The sequence below is a fragment of the Eurosta solidaginis genome, chromosome X, assembly GCF_040869045.1.
Source record: "Eurosta solidaginis isolate ZX-2024a chromosome X, ASM4086904v1, whole genome shotgun sequence".
Lineage (NCBI taxonomy): Eukaryota > Metazoa > Arthropoda > Insecta > Diptera > Tephritidae > Eurosta > Eurosta solidaginis.
The window spans coordinates 170,160,435-170,181,369 of record NC_090324.1 but is presented as its reverse complement, the minus strand read 5'-3'; positions in this window follow the sequence as shown (position 1 = coordinate 170,181,369).

The following is a 20,935-nucleotide window of genomic DNA, read 5'->3' as shown; positions in this document are numbered from 1 at the left end:
AAGCTATATCAACGGCAGCTTATTTGTGAAATAGGTGTCCAACAAAATGTCTTGTTAACAAAACCCCGTATGAAATGTGGTTTAATAAAAAACCAATAGTCGCACACTTAAAAACGTTTGGCGCTATAGCAGTAGGGCTAGATAAAACACAGCACGGCAAATTCAAAGCTAAGGGAAAACAATTTATAATGGTTGGATACTCACTTGAAAGCAAAGCATATCGTTTGTACGACAAAGAATGTAATCAGATTATTATAAAAAGAGAATTTGTTTTCAATGAGGCAAATGTTGGTGACAACTTTGCGTATAGTGACAGCATAACAAATGTAGATACAGTAGATTTACAATTCATTGTCGAGGAGGAGAGTAATAGAAATATTGTTTTGCCAACAGCTGGCACAGAGGAAATTCATAGCGATAGTTCAGTGTATGATAGTGCGGATGAGCCGAGTTCAAGTTCAAGCTATTCTGAGGAAAATAGCAAGCAGGAGGAGATTAGTGAGAACGTTAATAAAATTGGTAGGGGTAGACCCAGGTTGGTGCGAACAGGATTGCGTGAACGTCCTAAAAAGCAGTACCATGTTATCAATAATGTAACAAGTGTGAGCATTCCACTTACTGTCACTGAAGCGGTATCGAGTGAGAGTCACGAATACTGGAAGAAAGCAATGCAAGATGAATTCGATGCATTGATGAAAAATGAAACTTGGATTTATGTAGATTTACCACCGGGTAAAAGGGCTATTAAAAATAAATGGGTTTTTACATTGAAACGTAATAGCAGTGGTGAAATTGAGCGATACAAGGCAAGGCTTGTAGCTAAAGGATGTGAGCAGCGTTTTGGTATAGATTACAGTGAAACGTTTTCTCCTGTTGTTCGCTACGCTACCATTCGCATGTTATTGGCAATAGCTGTAGAAAACAAAATGCATTTACATCAGTTAGACGTTAGTACTGCATACTTAAATGGCGATTTGATAGACGAAATATACATGCAGCAACCTGAATATTTTATTTGAAAGAAAGAACCCAAAAAAGTTCTTAAGTTGAAGAAATCACTTTATGGGTTGAAACAATCTGGCAGGCAATGGAATGTTAAGTTAGATGAAGTACTTAAGCAAATTGGGTTTGACGCTTGTGAGAATGAGCCATGTTTATATAAAATGAAGTTCGAGAACGAGTTTGTTCTTATCGCAGTATATGTAGATGACATGATCATAGCATGCAAATGTAAATCGAAATTGCTAACAATTAAAGCACTGATATCTAAAAAATTCGAAGTAGTAGAGAAAGGTGAACTCCAACATTTTCTTGGAATAAAAATCCATCGAAAAGACGAGGTGGGTCATATTACTTTGAGTCACGAACAATATATTAAAGATTTGTTAAATGAGTATGGCATGAATGAATGTAAACCAACGGCTGTTCCATTAGAAGCTGGATATCAAGTTGCATGTAACGAAAACTGTAACAAAGCAGATATTAACTGAAGCGCTATATCAATCGTTGATAGGGGCTCTTATGCATTTGGGCATAACAACCCGACCAGATATTTTACACTCTGTTTCAAAATTATCGCAGAGAAACAATGATCCACATGTTGAGCATATGACTGCTGCGAAACATATTTTGAGGTATTTGAAAGCTACCATTGACTTAAAACTTACGTACAAGGCGGGTAGTAGACATGTTGAAGGTTTTGTCGATGCTGATTGGGGAAGTGATTCCCATGACCGAAAATCATATACGGGATTCGTATTCTTTTACGGAAACAGCGCTATATCTTGGGAGTCCAAGAAGCAAGCCACCATAGCGTTAAGCAGCACAGAAGCTGAATATATGGCAGCATCAAATGCCGCCAAAGAAGCAGTTTACTTACAACGTTTACTAACAGAGATAGGTTTCTGGAATGGTGATCCGATCACTCTAAACATCGATAATCAAGGTGCACAAAAGCTGGCAAGTAATCCTGTGTACCATAATAGAACCAAGCACATCGACGTTCGATATCACCTATACGCGAACTGGTAAATGCTAAAAAGATCGTTTTATCGTATTGTCCAACGGACCAGATGACAGCTGATGTATTCACGAAAAGCCTTCCGAAAGTCAAACATATGAAATTTACAAATGATATGAATATTTTGTAATTATTTTTTAATGTAAAACAGCATTAACGTTGAGAAGGAGTGTTGAACATTGAAACTCTGTACTTTGAATCTTTGAAATTCGTGAACCCTGTTTTAAATGTCATTCATAATATGTAAAATGAAACTATTTTCTTACTTCTTAATAAACCACTGAATTGAACGGTATTATAAATTTGCGCAGTTTTCATTACATTTGATGAAATTTGAAGCATCTAGCTGTTAGAATGGGGCCGAAATCGCAAAAAAAAATATATATACTATATATATATATACTATATATACCATCATTTATATATTATGTATATCACCGATCTCTATGATTTTTTGACACAACAATATATTATATACGTAAGCAATCGGTGAAATTTGAAGCTTATAGCTGTTAGAATGGGGTAGAAATTGCAAAAAGTTTCTTATCTGAACAATCGTATGCGTAAGCATTCGTTGAAATTTGAAGCCTCTAGCTTTTTAAATAGGGCAGTAATTACGAAAAGTTTCTTATCTGAACAATCGGTTGTGGGGGATATATACTATATATACTACCGATCTCATAAATTTTTTCAGACAATAATATATGCTATATACGTAAGCATTTGGTGAAATTTGAAGCTTCTAGCTGTTAAAATGGGGCAGAAATTGCGCAAAGTTTCTTATCTGAACAATCGGTTGTATGAGATATATACTATATATACCACCGATCTCAATGATTTTTTCAGACAACAATATATGCTACACACGTAAGCATTTGGTGAAATTTGAAGCTTCTAGTTGGTAAAATGGGGAAGAAATTGCGCAAAGTTTCTTATCTGCACAATCGGTTGTATGAGATATATACTATATATACCACCGGTCTCTATGATTTTTTCAGACAACAATATATGCTATACACGTAAGCATTTGGTGAAATTTGAACATATCTAAACGATTTTTAAGATAAATATAAAATAAAAGATAGGTAGGTACTTTGTGTGAGGATGCAAAGCTTCACGATTTTTGTGGTCTGCATGTAAAACTGGGGCTACGAATCACGTATTTCAAAAATATATGACGTAGACGTAACTATTTGATGAATTTTGAAGCTTCTAGCCGTAAAAAAGGGGCAAAAATTACAGTTTATATGAAGTATATGATATATATACCACCGATCTCTATGATTTTTTCAGACAACAATATATGCTATATTGTTGTAATAGAGATTTGTACACGCAGTTTCAGAGTAAGATGGCGACTAGCTTTGTTCAGTATAATACGAACAGAGGTGTAATGAAATAGTATGAAAAGAAAACTGATAATTAGAGTTGCCAGATTTATATTATTTAACAATACTTCCCTTTAATAGAACATCTGGCAACATTGTAAATATATATAAGTAAAAATTTACGACCATTAATTCAAATCCAAAATGTTTACATTGCAAAAACTATGTTAAGTAATACATATCTAAGTTTACTGTAAACCTATTCCGACATTAATAAATTCATTCTTAACAGCTGGTATAGCTTTCGTTAAACCATCTGCCAACATCTCGCTTGTAGAAATGTACTCTAGCTTTAACGACTTATCTTCCAGCCTTTCTTGTATGAATTTCACCTTTATATCGACATGTTTAGTACGTGGAGAAAAATTGTTGTTACGAACAATATGAATTGCGCTTTTGTTATCGCAATCCAATGTTGTTGTTTTTGCATCACGAGGAATAAGCTCAGATTCCAATCGGTTCAACCAAATCGTTTCTTGCATTGCACCCACTATTGACATAAGTTCTGCTTCTGTTGATGACAATGCAACGGTTCGCTGTCTATGCGTTGACCAAGATATAGCACCACCCTGCATAACGAACATGTAACCAGAAGTTGATCGACGCTGATCAAGATCTCCTGCCCAGTCAGCATCGCAAAATCCAACTAGACCTTCAGCAGATTTTTTGTACACGATGCCTTTGTTTATAGTTCCCTTCAAATATCGCATCACACGCTTCACTGCAAGCCAATGAGCTTTGCCGGGATTTTGTGTAAACCGACTCAGTAAATTGACCGCGAAGCTGATATCAGGTCGAGTGTTCTGTGCTGCGTACAACAGACAACCAATAGCCTCCATATATGGAATATTTTCCATCTCTTTCTTTGCTTCTTCAGTTTGTGGACACATTTCAATAGTTAGCTTCTGTGACAAATCAAGTGGCGTAGCAACGGCATTACAGTCATCCATTCCAAAACGTTTGAGCACACTGCAAATATATTCAGATTGATCAAGTTTTATTAGTTTTTTTACCTCATCTCTTTGAACTCGCATGCCCAATACGGATGACGCTGAACCCATGTCTTTCATTTTAAATCTGGAAGACAACTCGCTCTTGATACGCTGTGTAGCCTTTTTGTCATTGGAGAACACCAACACGTCGTCTACATAAATCGCTACGTAAACCATACTTTGATCTTTTACACAATAGTAGATACATTGATCGACTTCGCTCCGAACTAGTCCTATACCGATGAGTACTGTATTCAATTTATCGTTCCAAACTTTGCTTGCTTGTTTCAAGCCGTATAGTGACTTTTCCAAACGACATACTCTGCCTGAACCATCATCATAGCCTTCCGGTTGCTTCATGTATACTTCTTCACGAAGCTCACCATTTAAAAATGCTGTTACCGCATCTAATTGATGCACCGCCAAGTCATATTTCGCTGCCATGGCGAACAAGAATCGCAATGAGTTATACCTAACTACCGGTGAATATGTTTCCGAATAATCGACGCCTTGTTTCTGCGAGCAACCTTTCACAACGAGCCTTGCTTTATAACGAACAAACTCACCAGCTGCATCACGTTTCACTTTGAATACCCATTTTGAACTTATTGCCTTTCTACCAGCAGGCAATTTCGTAAGCACCCACGTGTTGTTTGACTTAAGAGAATCCATCTCCTCTTCCATGGCGCGCTTCCAGGCACTTGATTCTGCACTATACAATGCCTCTTCAACACTAACAGGGTCATCAGCATCAGACACCACTGTCAACAACAAATTTCTTTTCGTTTTGTTTGCAATACGCTCCGACCGACGAACTGGATACAATTTATCATAATCGTCACTATGCATATTAACTGCTTCACTTTCATCAGGAGTATCGTAGTCACTGTCCGAAGATTTGTTGACATCTAACAATTCGCTCATATTATCCTCCTCTGAATTGTTAATGTTATAATCTTCCCTTGTATCAATAATATCAATAATCAAATTTGGCTCTGTATGTTTCGTTACGTCACATGAATTTTCTATAAATGTAACATCACGGCTCACAATAAACTTGTAATCAGATTTACGATAAAGCCGGTAAGCTTTTGACACAGCACAATATCCTACAAATATGCACTCATCTGATTTTGCATCAAGTTTTGAACGTTTTTGTTTCGGTATGTGTACCATCGCTGTACAACCAAATATTCGTAAATGCTTTAAATTAGGTTTAACACCTGACCATATTTCTTCTGGACTTCGATTATTACCTCTACATGGAATGCGGTTTACCAAATATGCTGCCGTGTTTGCAGCCTCTGCCCAGAATATATTTCTCAGGCCAGAATCTAATAACATACATCTAACACGTTCAATCAACGTTCGGTTCATACGCTCAGCCACCCCGTTCTGTTCGGGCGTGTAGGGAGCTGTTTTTTGATGAACAATGCCACAATCACGCAAAAAATTTTCAAATGGTTCGTTGCAATATTCAGTGCCATTGTCTGTCCTCAGCACTTTTATTTTACGGCCACACTGTGTCTCTACTTCGCTTTTAAATTCCTTAAATTTAGCAAACACATCTGACTTTCGTACAATCGGTATCGCAAATACCTTTCTTGAAAAATCATCAACAAATACAAGTAAAAATCTTGCACCACTGAACGATTTTGTGCTAATTGGACCAAGCACGTCAGAATGTATGATGTCTAACAAATTTTCTGCACGCGTACCAGCTGATTTGTTTATATTTCTAGTTTGTTTACCTTTACAGCATATAATACACCCTTTGTCACTTGTGCTGCTGTAATTAACGCCAAGCGTTTAATTCTGCACTCGTTTCATATTTTCCTTGCAAATGTGTGCCAGCCTACGATGCCAAAGCTCAAAGTTATCAACTGTAGTCATTGCTCTCCCAACTTTATTTTTAACGCAATCCAACTTGTATAAATCGTTGTCCGCAAATGCCTTTGCTATTAAATTGCCTTTCACATCGAAAATTTTACATACATTTTTTTCGAACACCACCTTTTTGTTTTGCTTAGTCATTTGTCGAACTGACAAAAGATTTGCACAAAGACTAGGAACATATTCAACATTTCGAACATTAGTTGGAATTTTCTGTTTGTTGACATTTAACAGTAGGCTAACATCTCCTACGCTGTTAACAGGAACTCGCTCACTGTTAGCTAAAATAACTTCGTTGTGTTCTGCTGCTCGAACTTTTGAAAGCAACTGTTGATCGTTCGTCATATGCGACGTTGCGCCTGAGTCGACGTACCATACACACTCGCCACTCTGAGAGTGTAAACACGAATTCGCTAGCAAAGAATTTGAAAACATAGCTGTCTTGCTTTTACTTTCGTTCTCATTTGCTTTTTTCGACTGTATAGATTTACGACACTCTTTACGCATATGGCCTTCCTGACCACAATTAAAACAACGAAACTTTTTACGATTAGAATTTTTGTCATTCTTTTTCGGTTCGAAATTCTTCGAATACAAAGCGTTGTTGGTGGATTCCTTACTACAATCCAATTTGACGTCTTGCAACAACAAATTCTTTACGCTGTCGACGGTTAACTTCGATTTGGAATTTTCCACTGCCATAACAAGAGCTTGATACTCATTAGGCAACCCAGCTAGCAATAAAGATGCAATCAATTCATCACCGACATTTAAACCTGCACTTTGCAATTTTATTGAAGTCATGACCACTTCATTCACATAATCCTGTATGGACTGGAACTGTTCGAGTTTTAAATGCACCAGCTTTTTCAAAAGCTCTACCTTGCGAGTTAAACCACTGTCCTCATACGCTGCCATTATTGAATCCCATGCTTCTTTTGCCGTCTGTGCATTTGCTATGTGCGAGAAATTACTCGGCTCCACCATGAGCGTAATCTCCGCCAGCGCCCGTTCGTTTGTGTCACGATCTTTTTCCGATGCATTTTCAGACAAACCTGCTTCGGTGATTTTCCAACAACTTTTCAGCACCAAGTATGACTTTGCATTTCGCCGCCAAACATAAAAATTTTCCCGACCGCGAAGTTTTTCGAAAGGAAAACTGAGTGTGCCCGTCGCCATTTTAATTAAATTAATATATTTAACTTTAATTTTACTCTATGTGGATAGGCCCATAACCTGTTGTAATAGAGATTTGTACACGCAGTTTCAGAGTAAGATGGCGACTAACTTTATTCAGTATAATACGAACAGAGGTGTAATGAAATAGTATGAAAAGAAAACTGATAATTAGAGTTGCCAGATTTATATTATTTAAAAATATATATACGTAAGCATTTGGTGAAAAAAATATATGCTATATACGTAACAATCTGGTGAAATTTGAAGCTTCTAGCTGTTAAAACGGGGCAGAATTGCGCAAAGCTTCTTATCTGAACAATCGATTGTATGAGATATATACTATGTATACCACCGATCTCAATGATTTTTTCAGACATCAATACATGCTATACACGTAAACATTTGGTGAAATTTGAAGCTTCTAGCTGTTAAAATGGGGCTGAAATCGCAAAAAAAAAATATATATACTATATATATACTATATATACCATCATATATATACTATATATACCACCGATCTTTATGATTTTTTCAGACAACAATATATACTATATACGTAAGCAATCGTTAAAATTTGAAGCTTATAGCTGTTAGAATGGGGTAGAAATTGCGAAAAGTTTCTTATCTGAACAATCGGTTGTATGAGATATATACTATATATACAACCGATAGCTATGATTTTTTCAGACAAGAATATATGCTATATACGTAAGCATTCGGTGAAATTTGAAGCTTCTAGCTGTTAAAATGGGGCTAAAATTGCGAAAATATATATATACTATATATACTATCATATATATACTATATATACAACCGATCTCAATGATTTTTTCAGACATCAATATATGCTATACACGTAAGCACTTGGTGAAATTTGAAGCTTCTAGCTCTTAAAACGGGGCAGAAATTGCGCAAAGCTTCTTATGTGAACAATCGGTTGTATGAGATATATACTATGTATACCACCGATCTCAATGATTTTTTCAGACATCAATATATGCTATACTCGTAAGCATTTGGTGAAATTTGAAGCTTCTAGCTGTTAAAACGGGGCAGAAATTGCGCAAAGCTTCTTATCTGAACAATCGGTTGTATGAGATATATACTATGTATACCACCGATCTCAATGATTTTTTCAGACATCAATATTTGCTATACACGTAAGCATTTGGTTAAATTTGAAGCTTCTAGCTGTTAAAATGGGGCCGAAATCGCAAAAAATTATACTATATATACCATCATATATATATTATATATATCACCGATCTCTATGATTTTTAGACACAACAATATATATTATATACGTAAGCAATCGGTGAAATTTGAAGCTTATAGCTGTTAGAATGGGGTAGAAATTGCGAAAAGTTTCTTATCTGAACAATCGGTTGTATAAGATATATACTATATGTACAACCGATCGCTATGATTTTTTCAGACAACAGTAAATGCTATATACGTAAGCATTCGGTGAAATTTGAAGCTTCTAGCTGTTAAAACGGGGCAGAATTGCGCAAAGCTTCTTATCTGAACAATCGATTGTATGAGATATATACTATGTATACCACCGATCTCAATGATTTTTTCAGACATCAATACATGCTATACACGTAAACATTTGGTGAAATTTGAAGCTTCTAGCTGTTAAAATGGGGCTGAAATCGCAAAAAAAAAATATATATACTATATATATACTATATATACCATCATATATATACTATATATACCACCGATCTTTATGATTTTTTCAGACAACAATATATACTATATACGTAAGCAATCGTTAAAATTTGAAGCTTATAGCTGTTAGAATGGGGTAGAAATTGCGAAAAGTTTCTTATCTGAACAATCGGTTGTATGAGATATATACTATATATACAACCGATAGCTATGATTTTTTCAGACAAGAATATATGCTATATACGTAAGCATTCGGTGAAATTTGAAGCTTCTAGCTGTTAAAATGGGGCTAAAATTGCGAAAATATATATATACTATATATACTATCATATATATACTATATATACAACCGATCTCAATGATTTTTTCAGACATCAATATATGCTATACACGTAAGCACTTGGTGAAATTTGAAGCTTCTAGCTCTTAAAACGGGGCAGAAATTGCGCAAAGCTTCTTATGTGAACAATCGGTTGTATGAGATATATACTATGTATACCACCGATCTCAATGATTTTTTCAGACATCAATATATGCTATACTCGTAAGCATTTGGTGAAATTTGAAGCTTCTAGCTGTTAAAACGGGGCAGAAATTGCGCAAAGCTTCTTATCTGAACAATCGGTTGTATGAGATATATACTATGTATACCACCGATCTCAATGATTTTTTCAGACATCAATATTTGCTATACACGTAAGCATTTGGTTAAATTTGAAGCTTCTAGCTGTTAAAATGGGGCCGAAATCGCAAAAAATTATACTATATATACCATCATATATATATTATATATATCACCGATCTCTATGATTTTTAGACACAACAATATATATTATATACGTAAGCAATCGGTGAAATTTGAAGCTTATAGCTGTTAGAATGGGGTAGAAATTGCGAAAAGTTTCTTATCTGAACAATCGGTTGTATAAGATATATACTATATGTACAACCGATCGCTATGATTTTTTCAGACAACAGTAAATGCTATATACGTAAGCATTCGGTGAAATTTGAAGCTTCTCGCTGTTAAAATGGACCGATCTTTATGATCTTTTCAGACAACAATATATGCTATATGCGTAAGCATTCGTTGAAATTTGAAGCCTCTAGCTTTTTAAATAGGGCAGTAATTACGAAAAGTTTCTTATCTGAACAATCGGTTGTGGGGGATATATACTATATATACGACCGATCTCATCAATTTTTTCAGACAACAATATATGCTATACACGTAAGCATTTGGTGAAATTTGAAGCTTCTAGTTGGTAAAATGGGGAAGAAATTGCGCAAAGTTTCTTATCTGCACAATCGGTTGTATGAGATATATACTATATATACCCCCGGTCTCTATGATTTTTTCAGACAACAATATATGCTATACACGTAAGCATTTGGTGAAATTTGAACATATCTAAACGATTTTTAAGATAAATATAAAATAAACAAGAAAGCTGCGGCTGTGCGGGCTGAACAATAATCTTATCCCGTTCGTAATCTCCGAATAATTGGATGTATAAGATAAGAAATATATAGTGAACAGATCTACACACCTAAACAATTTTTAAGATAAATATAAAATAAACAAGTAAGAACGGGACTGTCTTCGGCTGTGCCGAAGACTTCATACCTTTCACGAATGGGGCTGAACAATAATTTTATCCCGTTCGTAATCTCCGAATAATCGGATGTATAAGATAAGAAATATATATTGAACAGATCTACACACCTAAAAGATTTTTAAGATAAATATAGAATAAACAAGTAAGAACGGGACTGTCTTCGGCTGTGCCGAAGACTTCATACCTTTCATGAATGGGGCTGAACAATAATCTTATCTCGTTCGTAAGCTCCGAATAATCGGATGTATAAGATAAGAAATATATAGTGAACAGATCTACACACCTAACCGATTTTTAAGATAAATATAAAATAAAAAACAGGTAGGTACTTTGTCTGAGGATGCAAAGTTTCAGGTTTTTTGTGGTATGCGTGTAAAAACTATGACTACGAATCACGTATTTCAACAATATATGACGTAAACGTAACTATTTGATGAATTTTGAAGCTTCTAGCCGTAAAAAAGGGGCAAAAATTAAAGTTTATATGAAGTATATAATATATATACCACCGAACTCTATGATTTTTTCAGACAAAAATAAATGCTATATACGTAAGCATTTGGTGAAATTTGAAGCTTCTCGCTGTTAAAACGGGGCAGAAATTGCGCAAAGTTTCTTATCTGAACAATAGGTTGTATCAGATATATACTATGTATACCACCGATCTCAATGATTTTTTCAGACATCAATATATGCTATACACGTAAGCATTTGGTGAAATTTGAAGCTTCTAGCTGTTAACATGAGGCCGAAATCGCAGAAAAATATATATAAATACTATATATACCATCATATATATATTTATATATCACCGAACTCTATGATTTTTTGACACAAAAATATATACTATATACGTAAGCATTTAGTAAAATTTGAAGCTTCTAGCTGTTAAAATGGGGCAGAAATTGCGCAAAGTTTCTTATCTGAACAATCGGTTGTATGAGATATATACTATATATACAACCGATGTCAATGATTTTTTCAGACAACAATATATGCTATACACGTAAGCATTTGGTGAAATTTGAAGCTTCTAGCTGTTAAAATGGGGAAGAAATTGTGCAAAGTTTCTTATCTGCACAACTGGTTGTATGAGATATATACTATATAAGTATACCGCCGGTCTCTATGATTTTTTCAGACAACAATATATGCTATACACATAAGCATTTGGTGAAATTTGAACATATCTAAATGATTTTTTTTTTTTTTTTAAATGATTTTTAAGATAAATATAAAATAAAAAATAGGTAGGTACTTTGTGTGAGGATGCAAAGCTTCACGTTTTTTGTGGTCTACATGTAAAAACTATGACCACGAATCACGTATTTCAAAACTATATGACGTAAACGTAACTATTTGATGAAATTTGATGAATTTTGAAGCTTCTAGCCGTAAAAAAGGGGCAAACATGACAGTTTATATGAAGTATATAATATATACACCACCGATCTCTATGTGTCATCGCTAACATGCTCTGATCTGGCAACGCATTTATTTACTCCACTTTTTACTTCATTCATTCATTCTTTCTTATTATTCATTATTATTATTCATTTTGTCTCTGATACGGATGTAACATAACTTTCAATAGATATTAAAAGAATCAGTCGTTAATTTGATTAAACCGAATAAATAGCCATTTTGACTTCTGTCCGTAATGACAGACATCAGAAGTGAAGATGGACCTAAATGCATTTAATGTTGCACAATTGAAAGAACTATTAACCAAGCATCAGCTGAAAACAACCGGCGCAAAAAGTGAACTTATAAATCGCATACTGGAAGCAGACGCAGATGTGGTGAAGCCAATCTTAGAGTCATATTCGCTATCGCTAGCGAGTGCATCTGTTGCACAGACGAAAGGTACGGATCAGCAGAAAATTGAAGAGCAAAGGAGGGATGACTTACGAATGACGCAATTGGTGATGCAGGTTAGTGCGCTATGTGCCGCAGTGAAACAACTAAGTGATGTACAGTTGCAAGGTATTCGCTCCACGGAGGAGGTAAATCATCAAGCTTGTTCTGCATCAAATTGGCATCATAATGCGAAACTTTGTGTATCGAATATTTCATCATCGCATTCCACGGCTTTACAGTTACCAGCGTCAGATCGGCCACAAGCAATGCCGATCAGCGTGTCGCCATCAGCATCGCCAATGTGTGTAAGTGCGATGCCGAACTTACAGCAACCGTTTTCAATGTCACAGCAGCAGACGATTTACCCGAATTCGATTCAACAAACACCATCGCAACAAGTTTATGCTACATGCCAAAGCATGCCATGCACACAGCCTTGGGCAGCGACGCAAGCAGCAGACGGTTGGTTACAGTCCCCGTATTCACGATTAGGGGAGAGGTACATAGGTTGAGACAGATTTATTCGCACACCAAGTGAAATAGCAGCAATTCTGGCGGAATTCGACCCTCTTGATGGCACATACTCATCAACGCAATTTATTGAGAGAGTGGAACAATTGAGAGAAATGTATCAATGGGAAGACACTTTTGTTGTTTTTGCTGTTCTCAGTCGACTGAGGGGAGTTGCAAAGCGATGGGCCGATGCGCAGCCAGCATTTCGCGAGTGGAATGATTTTGTTGTGGCATTTCTATCTGATTTCCCGTACGTTAGAAATTCTGCAGATGCGCAAATTCAAATGATGAATATGAAAATGAGTAAAGAGTATTTTTATAAGTTGTTAGCAATAGGAAGAAGGGGCAATATCGAAGACGCTTCGATAATTCGTTACATCTTGAACGGTCTAAGTGACGATAGTTTGCGTAAAACGCTAAGCGCTATGAAGTTTACAAAGTGTTCGGATTTGCTACAATCACTCTCACAAATACCTGCAGTTGGCGAGAATATGAATAGAGCAAGTGAAACCAACTACAGAAATATTCAACTGCAGTAATCACACGTATCGGTTGATGCGAATAATGATTTTAAGGGAACGGGTGGTCAAATTTGCTACAATTGTAGAGAAAAGGGGCATATCGCAAGAAACTCCAATAAAGCAACAAAGACACTGGTACGCGCTCCGTTTCCCTATTGTTGTCGTCGCTATCCCACGCCGTTGCGCCGCCGCTACGACGACCGTAAGCCGCTCGCTATCCTACCGCCGTTGCGCCGCTGCTCCGACGACCGTTGTTGCCGTCGTTATCCTACCGCCGTTCCGCCGCTGCTCCGACGACCGTTAGCCGCCTGCTATCCTACCGCCGTTGCGCCGCTGCTACGACGACCGTTAGCCGCTGCTACCTCACCACCGTCCAACCAGCTCGCTGGTACCGTCAATGCGTCAATACCACTACATCCATCAGTTCGCTAATACTGTCCGCTGTCCAGCCGCCGTGCTAATCCCGCCACTGCATATCGCTGTACCAATCTGTCCGCTAATACTGTCCGCCGTCCAGCCGCCGTGCTAATCCCGCCACTGCATACCGCTTTACCAATCTGTACGCTAATACTGTCCGCCGTCCGGCCGTCGTGCTGATCCCGCCGTTCGACCGCCGCACCGACCCCTCTGCTATTACAACGACCGTTAGCTGCCGCTCGCCTCCCTCCCCCGCCATCATTGCACGGAAAGCTGCTGCTTTCACTACCCGTCAAGCCGTGTGTGCGTGCGTGTATTCGTCATTAACATATAACAACTGTGTTCTTATTAAGTGGGGGTTTGTGGGACCTCTACTTGACCCTGGATTGACTGAGTGCTACCTCAGCCTTCGACAAAAGCCACCTCATAAATGGCGCCCGATCAGGCACCCTCCTCCACAGACGAACGTGGAAAACCAAATACAACAACCACCTACACAGCCGCGGCTGGTTCCACGAACACACCATCAGAAACAACAAACACAACGGCCCCCGAAGGTACAACGCTGACCACCGACTCGCTCAATTGGATCTACTTGCTGAAAAGGGAGAGGCTGATAGAGGAGTGTAAGGAACACCGAATCCCCGTGGAAGGCCAAACCGTAGCCGAGCTGCGCCGCGCACTTAGCATTTACGTACGAGCGAAACGCGCGAGAAAATCAAGTGAAGACCTGCTAAAGGAGCTGGAAAGGGAAGTGAATCAAGAAGAGGGGAAATCCATTATGCTACCCCAGCCAACAACAAAGCCGAGCCCTTCGATCCAGATTCATAGTCCCCAACCGCATGCGCATGACAGAGAACGCGCACCACCGAAGCGAGGCGAAATGAGCGACGGTGAGATGATGAACACCGTTCGCCGCTGGGATTTGCATTTTTCGGGTGAAGAGTCGCTGTACGAATTTCTGGAGAGGATAGAGGAGCTTGCCGAATGTAACCGCATCCCCGTCGACCGGCTCCTCCCAACGCTGCCGGAACTTCTACGTGACATGGCACTCCAATGGTACCGCATCCGTAAACAACAAATCAACCAATGGAGCGATTTTCGAACGGAGGTGCAAAATTTTTTCCTGCCCAAGCGTCATCTTCGACATTTGGAAGAGGCCATCCGACAACGCAAACAACACGGCCGTGAAAAAGCCAAAGACTACATCCTCGCATTAGAAACACTGATCCGCCAGCACCCGACAACGTGTAAGGAAAACCACATCGAACGAATATACGATGGCCTACGCGTTGAATACCGCCTCTTCGTCAAGCGCAGCGAGTTTAAGACGACCGATGAGCTCCTGGAAATAACTGAAGAATATGAGCTGCTAAAAGTCGAGGAAGCGAAACAGGGCAAAGTGGCGATCCACAGCCTGTATCATCTTCAAACGGAGTACGAATGCAAGGAGTGCTGCTGGTGCTGCAAGGAACGCGGACAACGCCGCTTCCAATGCAGGGGCCGCTGGAGAATATTCTGCTCCAGGTGTGGACAAGACAACATCCTCTCCAGGGACTGCCTATGCCTTTCGACCAACCAATCCACCGACAACAACACATCCAGGATGCCGCCAAGTTATATGAGAGGAAACCGCCAAGCATTATTTGTGCGGCCAAAGAAGTCTATGGAACCCCCAGGCTGCAATCCCGCTGCCGAAATGCAAGTAGATGACCGTCTCTACATACCGATAACCATCGAGGGCATGAGCGTGCGCGGGCTAGTAGACACCGGCACCACCCTCTCATACGTCGATGAGTCAATACGAAACCCTACCTGGAGAGGAACAAAATCAAACCACATCTTTACAGGCGGAGCGTCCAATTGGCAGACCAGACGTGTGTCTATAGCTCGAAGTTGTACCCAGCAAGGATTACGTACCAAGGACGAACGACTAACACAATGATGTCCGTCATCCCGAACTTGGCAGAACGGATGATCTTAGGAATGGACTTTTTACGGGAAAGGGGAATCATCCTCACGCTAGATGGCCAGCCGTTAGAAGTCACTTTGACCAGAAGATCAGCCGAGTTAGACAAACTATGTGCAATGATCACCAGGGAACACGCGAACAATGGCCGAAATTCGGAGCAGGAAACTTTTTCAGCGCACCACCAGAAGCGATTGAGCAAAACCGTCAGCCCAATTACCGCAGCCGAACATTCAACCATCCGTAAGCATAACCGACCGCTGAAGCAACGCTTCTACGCCCGTTACCCGGCTATGCAAAAATACAACTTCGAAGAGTACCGAAAAGGAGCGCCGAACGCGATATGCAATGCGCTCTCCCGCCGCCCTTTACAAAACACCGAGCCAGACATATTTTACACGATATAAAGCGGCAGAAAAGAGCCCGGTGAGATTATTGACAACCATGCAATATCCGCAGCCATGGCAAATAGTAACCGCCGACTTCGTGCCACTACTACCACGTTCCAAGCAAAGAAGCACTTACCTCCTCGCCATGATCTACAAATTCTACAAGTGGGTGGAGTTAATTCCGGCGCGCCAAGCAACAACGGCAAGCGTGCACAAAGCGCTACAAGAAAAGGCCTTATACCGACTTGGTTGTCCGAAAACCTTCCCCACCGACAATGGGAAGCAGTTCGGCGGAAAAGTGTTATAACCGTTCCTGAGCAACCACCGCACATGGGAGTAGGAGACTCCACAAATGGCATTTGTCAGCAAAGAGCGTACAAAAGCATCTTCAGCAGACATAAACTTCGGTGAAATAAAGCGACGTTAGAGCGGGTGCACACGGAGGGAGCAGTACCAGTGGTCAGTCAACCGAGTCAAAATACAAAGGGTACCACAGTTTTTTTCCGGCCCATATATTACCGAATACCGAATGGCCATAATGCAGTCACAACACGACGTAGATGAGAACAACGCCAATATGTCAAGGATGGAAGAAGAAGAAGAAGGATGGCAACTTATTTATAATATTCATGAATTTAGCATTATTTTAAAATTAAATATTCTGTTAGTTTTAAGAACAATGAAATTGTAATTAAACCTGATATGTAAACATTTTTTTTCTGAATCAACCTTGTTAGGTATAAGTGGAATGACTCTGTATATTTTATGGGGAAAAAATGTTTATAAAACGATGCACTCATACACAACGGCAAAGCCGGCATAACGGCACACACACAACCGCTAGGCCAGGCCTGGCGTGATACTCCTCTTCCTCACAGCAGCTTTCCGTCAACCAAAGTGGGAGGGGGACTGTAACGTAGCGGTACAATAGTATGACCCCCACTGTAACCCTTTTTATCCTACGCCTGAGATCCCTGAGAGCTGGTGCACCGCCCCCGGTACCTTACCTTAGTGTGCAACCACGGGGTGAGCGATGTCCAGCGAACGAGACAATCCCACCTCCAGAGGGAAAGGGGGAGCCGCCACGGCACTGGTCACCCCTTGCTTGCGGGGACAACGGGTTGTCGCCTTTATGGTTTTCTCGCCCGTGTCCCAGCTAAGTAAGGGGGGGGCTCGCCGCCGTTCGGCCAACAGATCCCTTCCCCTCAGTCCTGGCTCAGGCAGTAGAGCGACCCGTCGGCTAAAGGGGCTACCGCTGTGCCGTCAAGGCGCACTTCCCCTCAGCCCACGGATCGACCTACAAAGTTCCGGCTGGTACAACTCCGCGTCAAGCCCTGCCATCGTGCGGGCATGGAGGCGGTGGTGTCCAGCTGGCGGACCGGCAATAACCACAATTCTTTTGATTCCTCGCAGGTCCCTCCGCCGCCGCCACTGAGACAGCGTCCTCGCAGGAAGCCGCCACCCGCAACCGCCGCTACTGGTCACCCCCCCCCCCCCCCCTAAAAGGTAATCAGGCAGAAAGTTTGCACCCACACCTCGCCTTGGCCACGCCACTGGTACGCGCTACGTTGCCCTATTGTTATCGTCGCTATCCCACGCCGTTGCGCCGCCGCTACGACGACCGTAAGCCGCTCGCTATCCTACCGCCGTTGCGCCGCTGCTCCGACGACCGTTGTTGCCGTCGCTATCCTACCGCCGTTGCGCCGCTGCTACCTCAACACCGTCCAACCAGCTTGCTGGTACCGTCACTGCGTCCATACCACTACATCCATCCGTCCGATAATACTGTCCGCCGCCCAGCCGCCGTGCTAATCCCGCCACTGCATATCGCTGTACCAATCTGTCCGCTAATACTGTCCGCCGTCCAGCCGCCGTGATAATCCCGCCACTGCATACCGCTGTACCAATCTGTCAGCCGTGCTGATCCCGCCGTTCGATCGCCGCACCGACCCCTCTGCTATTACAACGACCGTTAGCCGCCGATCGCCTCCCTCCCCCGCCATCTTTGCACGGAAAACTGCTGCCTTCTCTACCCGTCAAGCCGAGTGTGCGAGCGTGTATTCGTCATTAACACATGACAACTGTGTTCTTATTAAGTGGGGTTTGTGGGGGATTGACTGAGTGCTACCTCAGCCTTCGACAAAACTCACCTCATAAGGTACTTTGTGTGAGGATGCAAAGCTTCACGTTTTTTGTGGTCTGCATGTAAAAACTATGACTACGAATCACGTATTTCCAAAATGTATGACGTAAACGTAACTATTTGATGAAATTTGATGAATTTTGAAGCTTCTAGCCGTAAAAAGGGGCAAAAATGACAGTTTATATGATGTATATAATATACGTACCACCGATCTCTATGATTTTTTCAGACAACAATATATGCTATATGCGTAAGCATTTGGTGAAATTTGAAGCTTCTAGCTGTTAAAACGGTGCAGAAATTGCCCAAAGTTTCTTATCTGAACAATCGGTTGTATGAGATATATACTATATATACCGCTGATCTCAATGATTTTTTCAGACAACAATATATACTATACGCGTAAGCATTTGGTGAAATTTGAAGCTTCTAGCTGTTAAAATGGGGAAGAAATTGCGCAAAGTTTCTTATCTGAACAATCGGTTGTATGAGATATATACTATATATACCACCGATCTCAATGATTTTTTCAGACAACAATATATACTATACACGTAATCATTTGGTGAAATTTGAAGCTTCTAGCTGTTAAAACGGGTCAGAAATTGCGCAAAGTTTGTTATTTGAACAATCGGTTGTATGAGATATATACTATGTATACCACCGATCACGATGCTATACACGTAAGCATTTGGTGAAATTTGAAGCTTCTAGCTGTTAAATGGGGCCGAAATCGCCAAAAATATATATATACTATATATATACACAATATATACCATCATATATACATTATATATATCACCGATCTCAATGATTTTTAGACACAACAATATATATTATATACGTAAGCAATCGGTGAAATTTGAAGCTTATAGCTGTTAAAACGGGGCAGAAATTGCGCAAAGTTTCTAAAGTAGAGTTTCATTTGGGCTATCAATCAGTTTGGTTGTTAAGCAAGCTAGTTGCAAAGTATAAGTGTTATTGTCAAGTACTTTAATAAAGGCCATTTTTCCATTATTCAATATTGGAGTTATTTATTCAACAGTTTAGTGATCGAACTTAGCAAAAGGGCAAATAAGAGGATTTGCAAGTAAATTCGTTACAATATAATCTGTGAGCTCTGCTGAAGTGGGTATAATAATAAACATAAACTAACCCCACAAAACACTTGTTAAGATTATTTTTAACTTTCAATAATTGTAATAATAACGTTTTCACGCAGAAACTTAATCGAACCGCAATTCTATTTAATGAAATAATTAAGTTTCATACAGGGCCTTTTGCTTCATTAAGCGAACATCTGTTAGCAGCCCAAAGAAATATTTCGTTCTTACAAAAAATAGTTAGAATGGAAGGCAGCCGTTTCCTTTTTAACTATAAATACAATCAAAATCAAATGCATGCGCAATTACTCATAGATATTGCACCTAACCAATAAGTGCCTATTTTCGAAAAAGCCATATAATCTTTCGCAGCAAATGCAGCGAAAATTAAATATAGACTTTTTTCGTGTTTTTATATTTTTCGTAAATTATTGAAAATAATTAATTTTTATTGTCATTTGTTACATTGGCAACATAATTCGAAGCAACAAACAAAACCGACTGGATTTTTCACTCGAATAGGCATTTAATAAAGCAATAATGAGATAATTAAGAATTTGTATTTTGTATGGAAGACTGAGTTCAATTAGGCCTTTAATGTAGAAAAATTGCTAATTATATCATTAAGCCTTTGTGTGAAATTAGCATAAACAATGTTTATTGTATGAATTAAGTGGGGGGTTGCCCTTATTGCTTTTAAATGTATGAAAACATTTATTTGAAGCAATTTTTTAATTTGTAATTTATTTGATAATTTGGGAAATTTTTTCAAACAACGTGACATCAGGACGGACAAGGTGACAGCTGTTTCCATTATACCTTGTAAATCTCTTCAAAGCCTTTTCTCCCGGGAGTGGGATTTGAACCCGCACTCCTACGATGCACGGTGGGGTATTTGACCAATCTAGCTGGCCAAAATTAAAACAGCAGTTATTTCTGTGACATCGTTATGAAGTGACATCGTTATTAAAGGATGTGTTTTACAGTAAATTCACGGTATTCCGCGCAGATTACTTTGGATCGGGCCCCCGGTCTCGGATGTACCCGGGGTCATTTTCAATCAAACGAAAAGTATTTTAAGATCGCGGGTTCGAATCGAGCTCAAGGCCTAACAATAATTTTTTACCATTATTATTGTTATGATAAATTTTTTCTTAATTGAAAAATTGTTTAAATTAGAATAGAAGAAAGAAAAAATTTAGACAACTGCCAAAGCTCGTTGTATAGATCCATTTCGGGAACTGCTAAATTC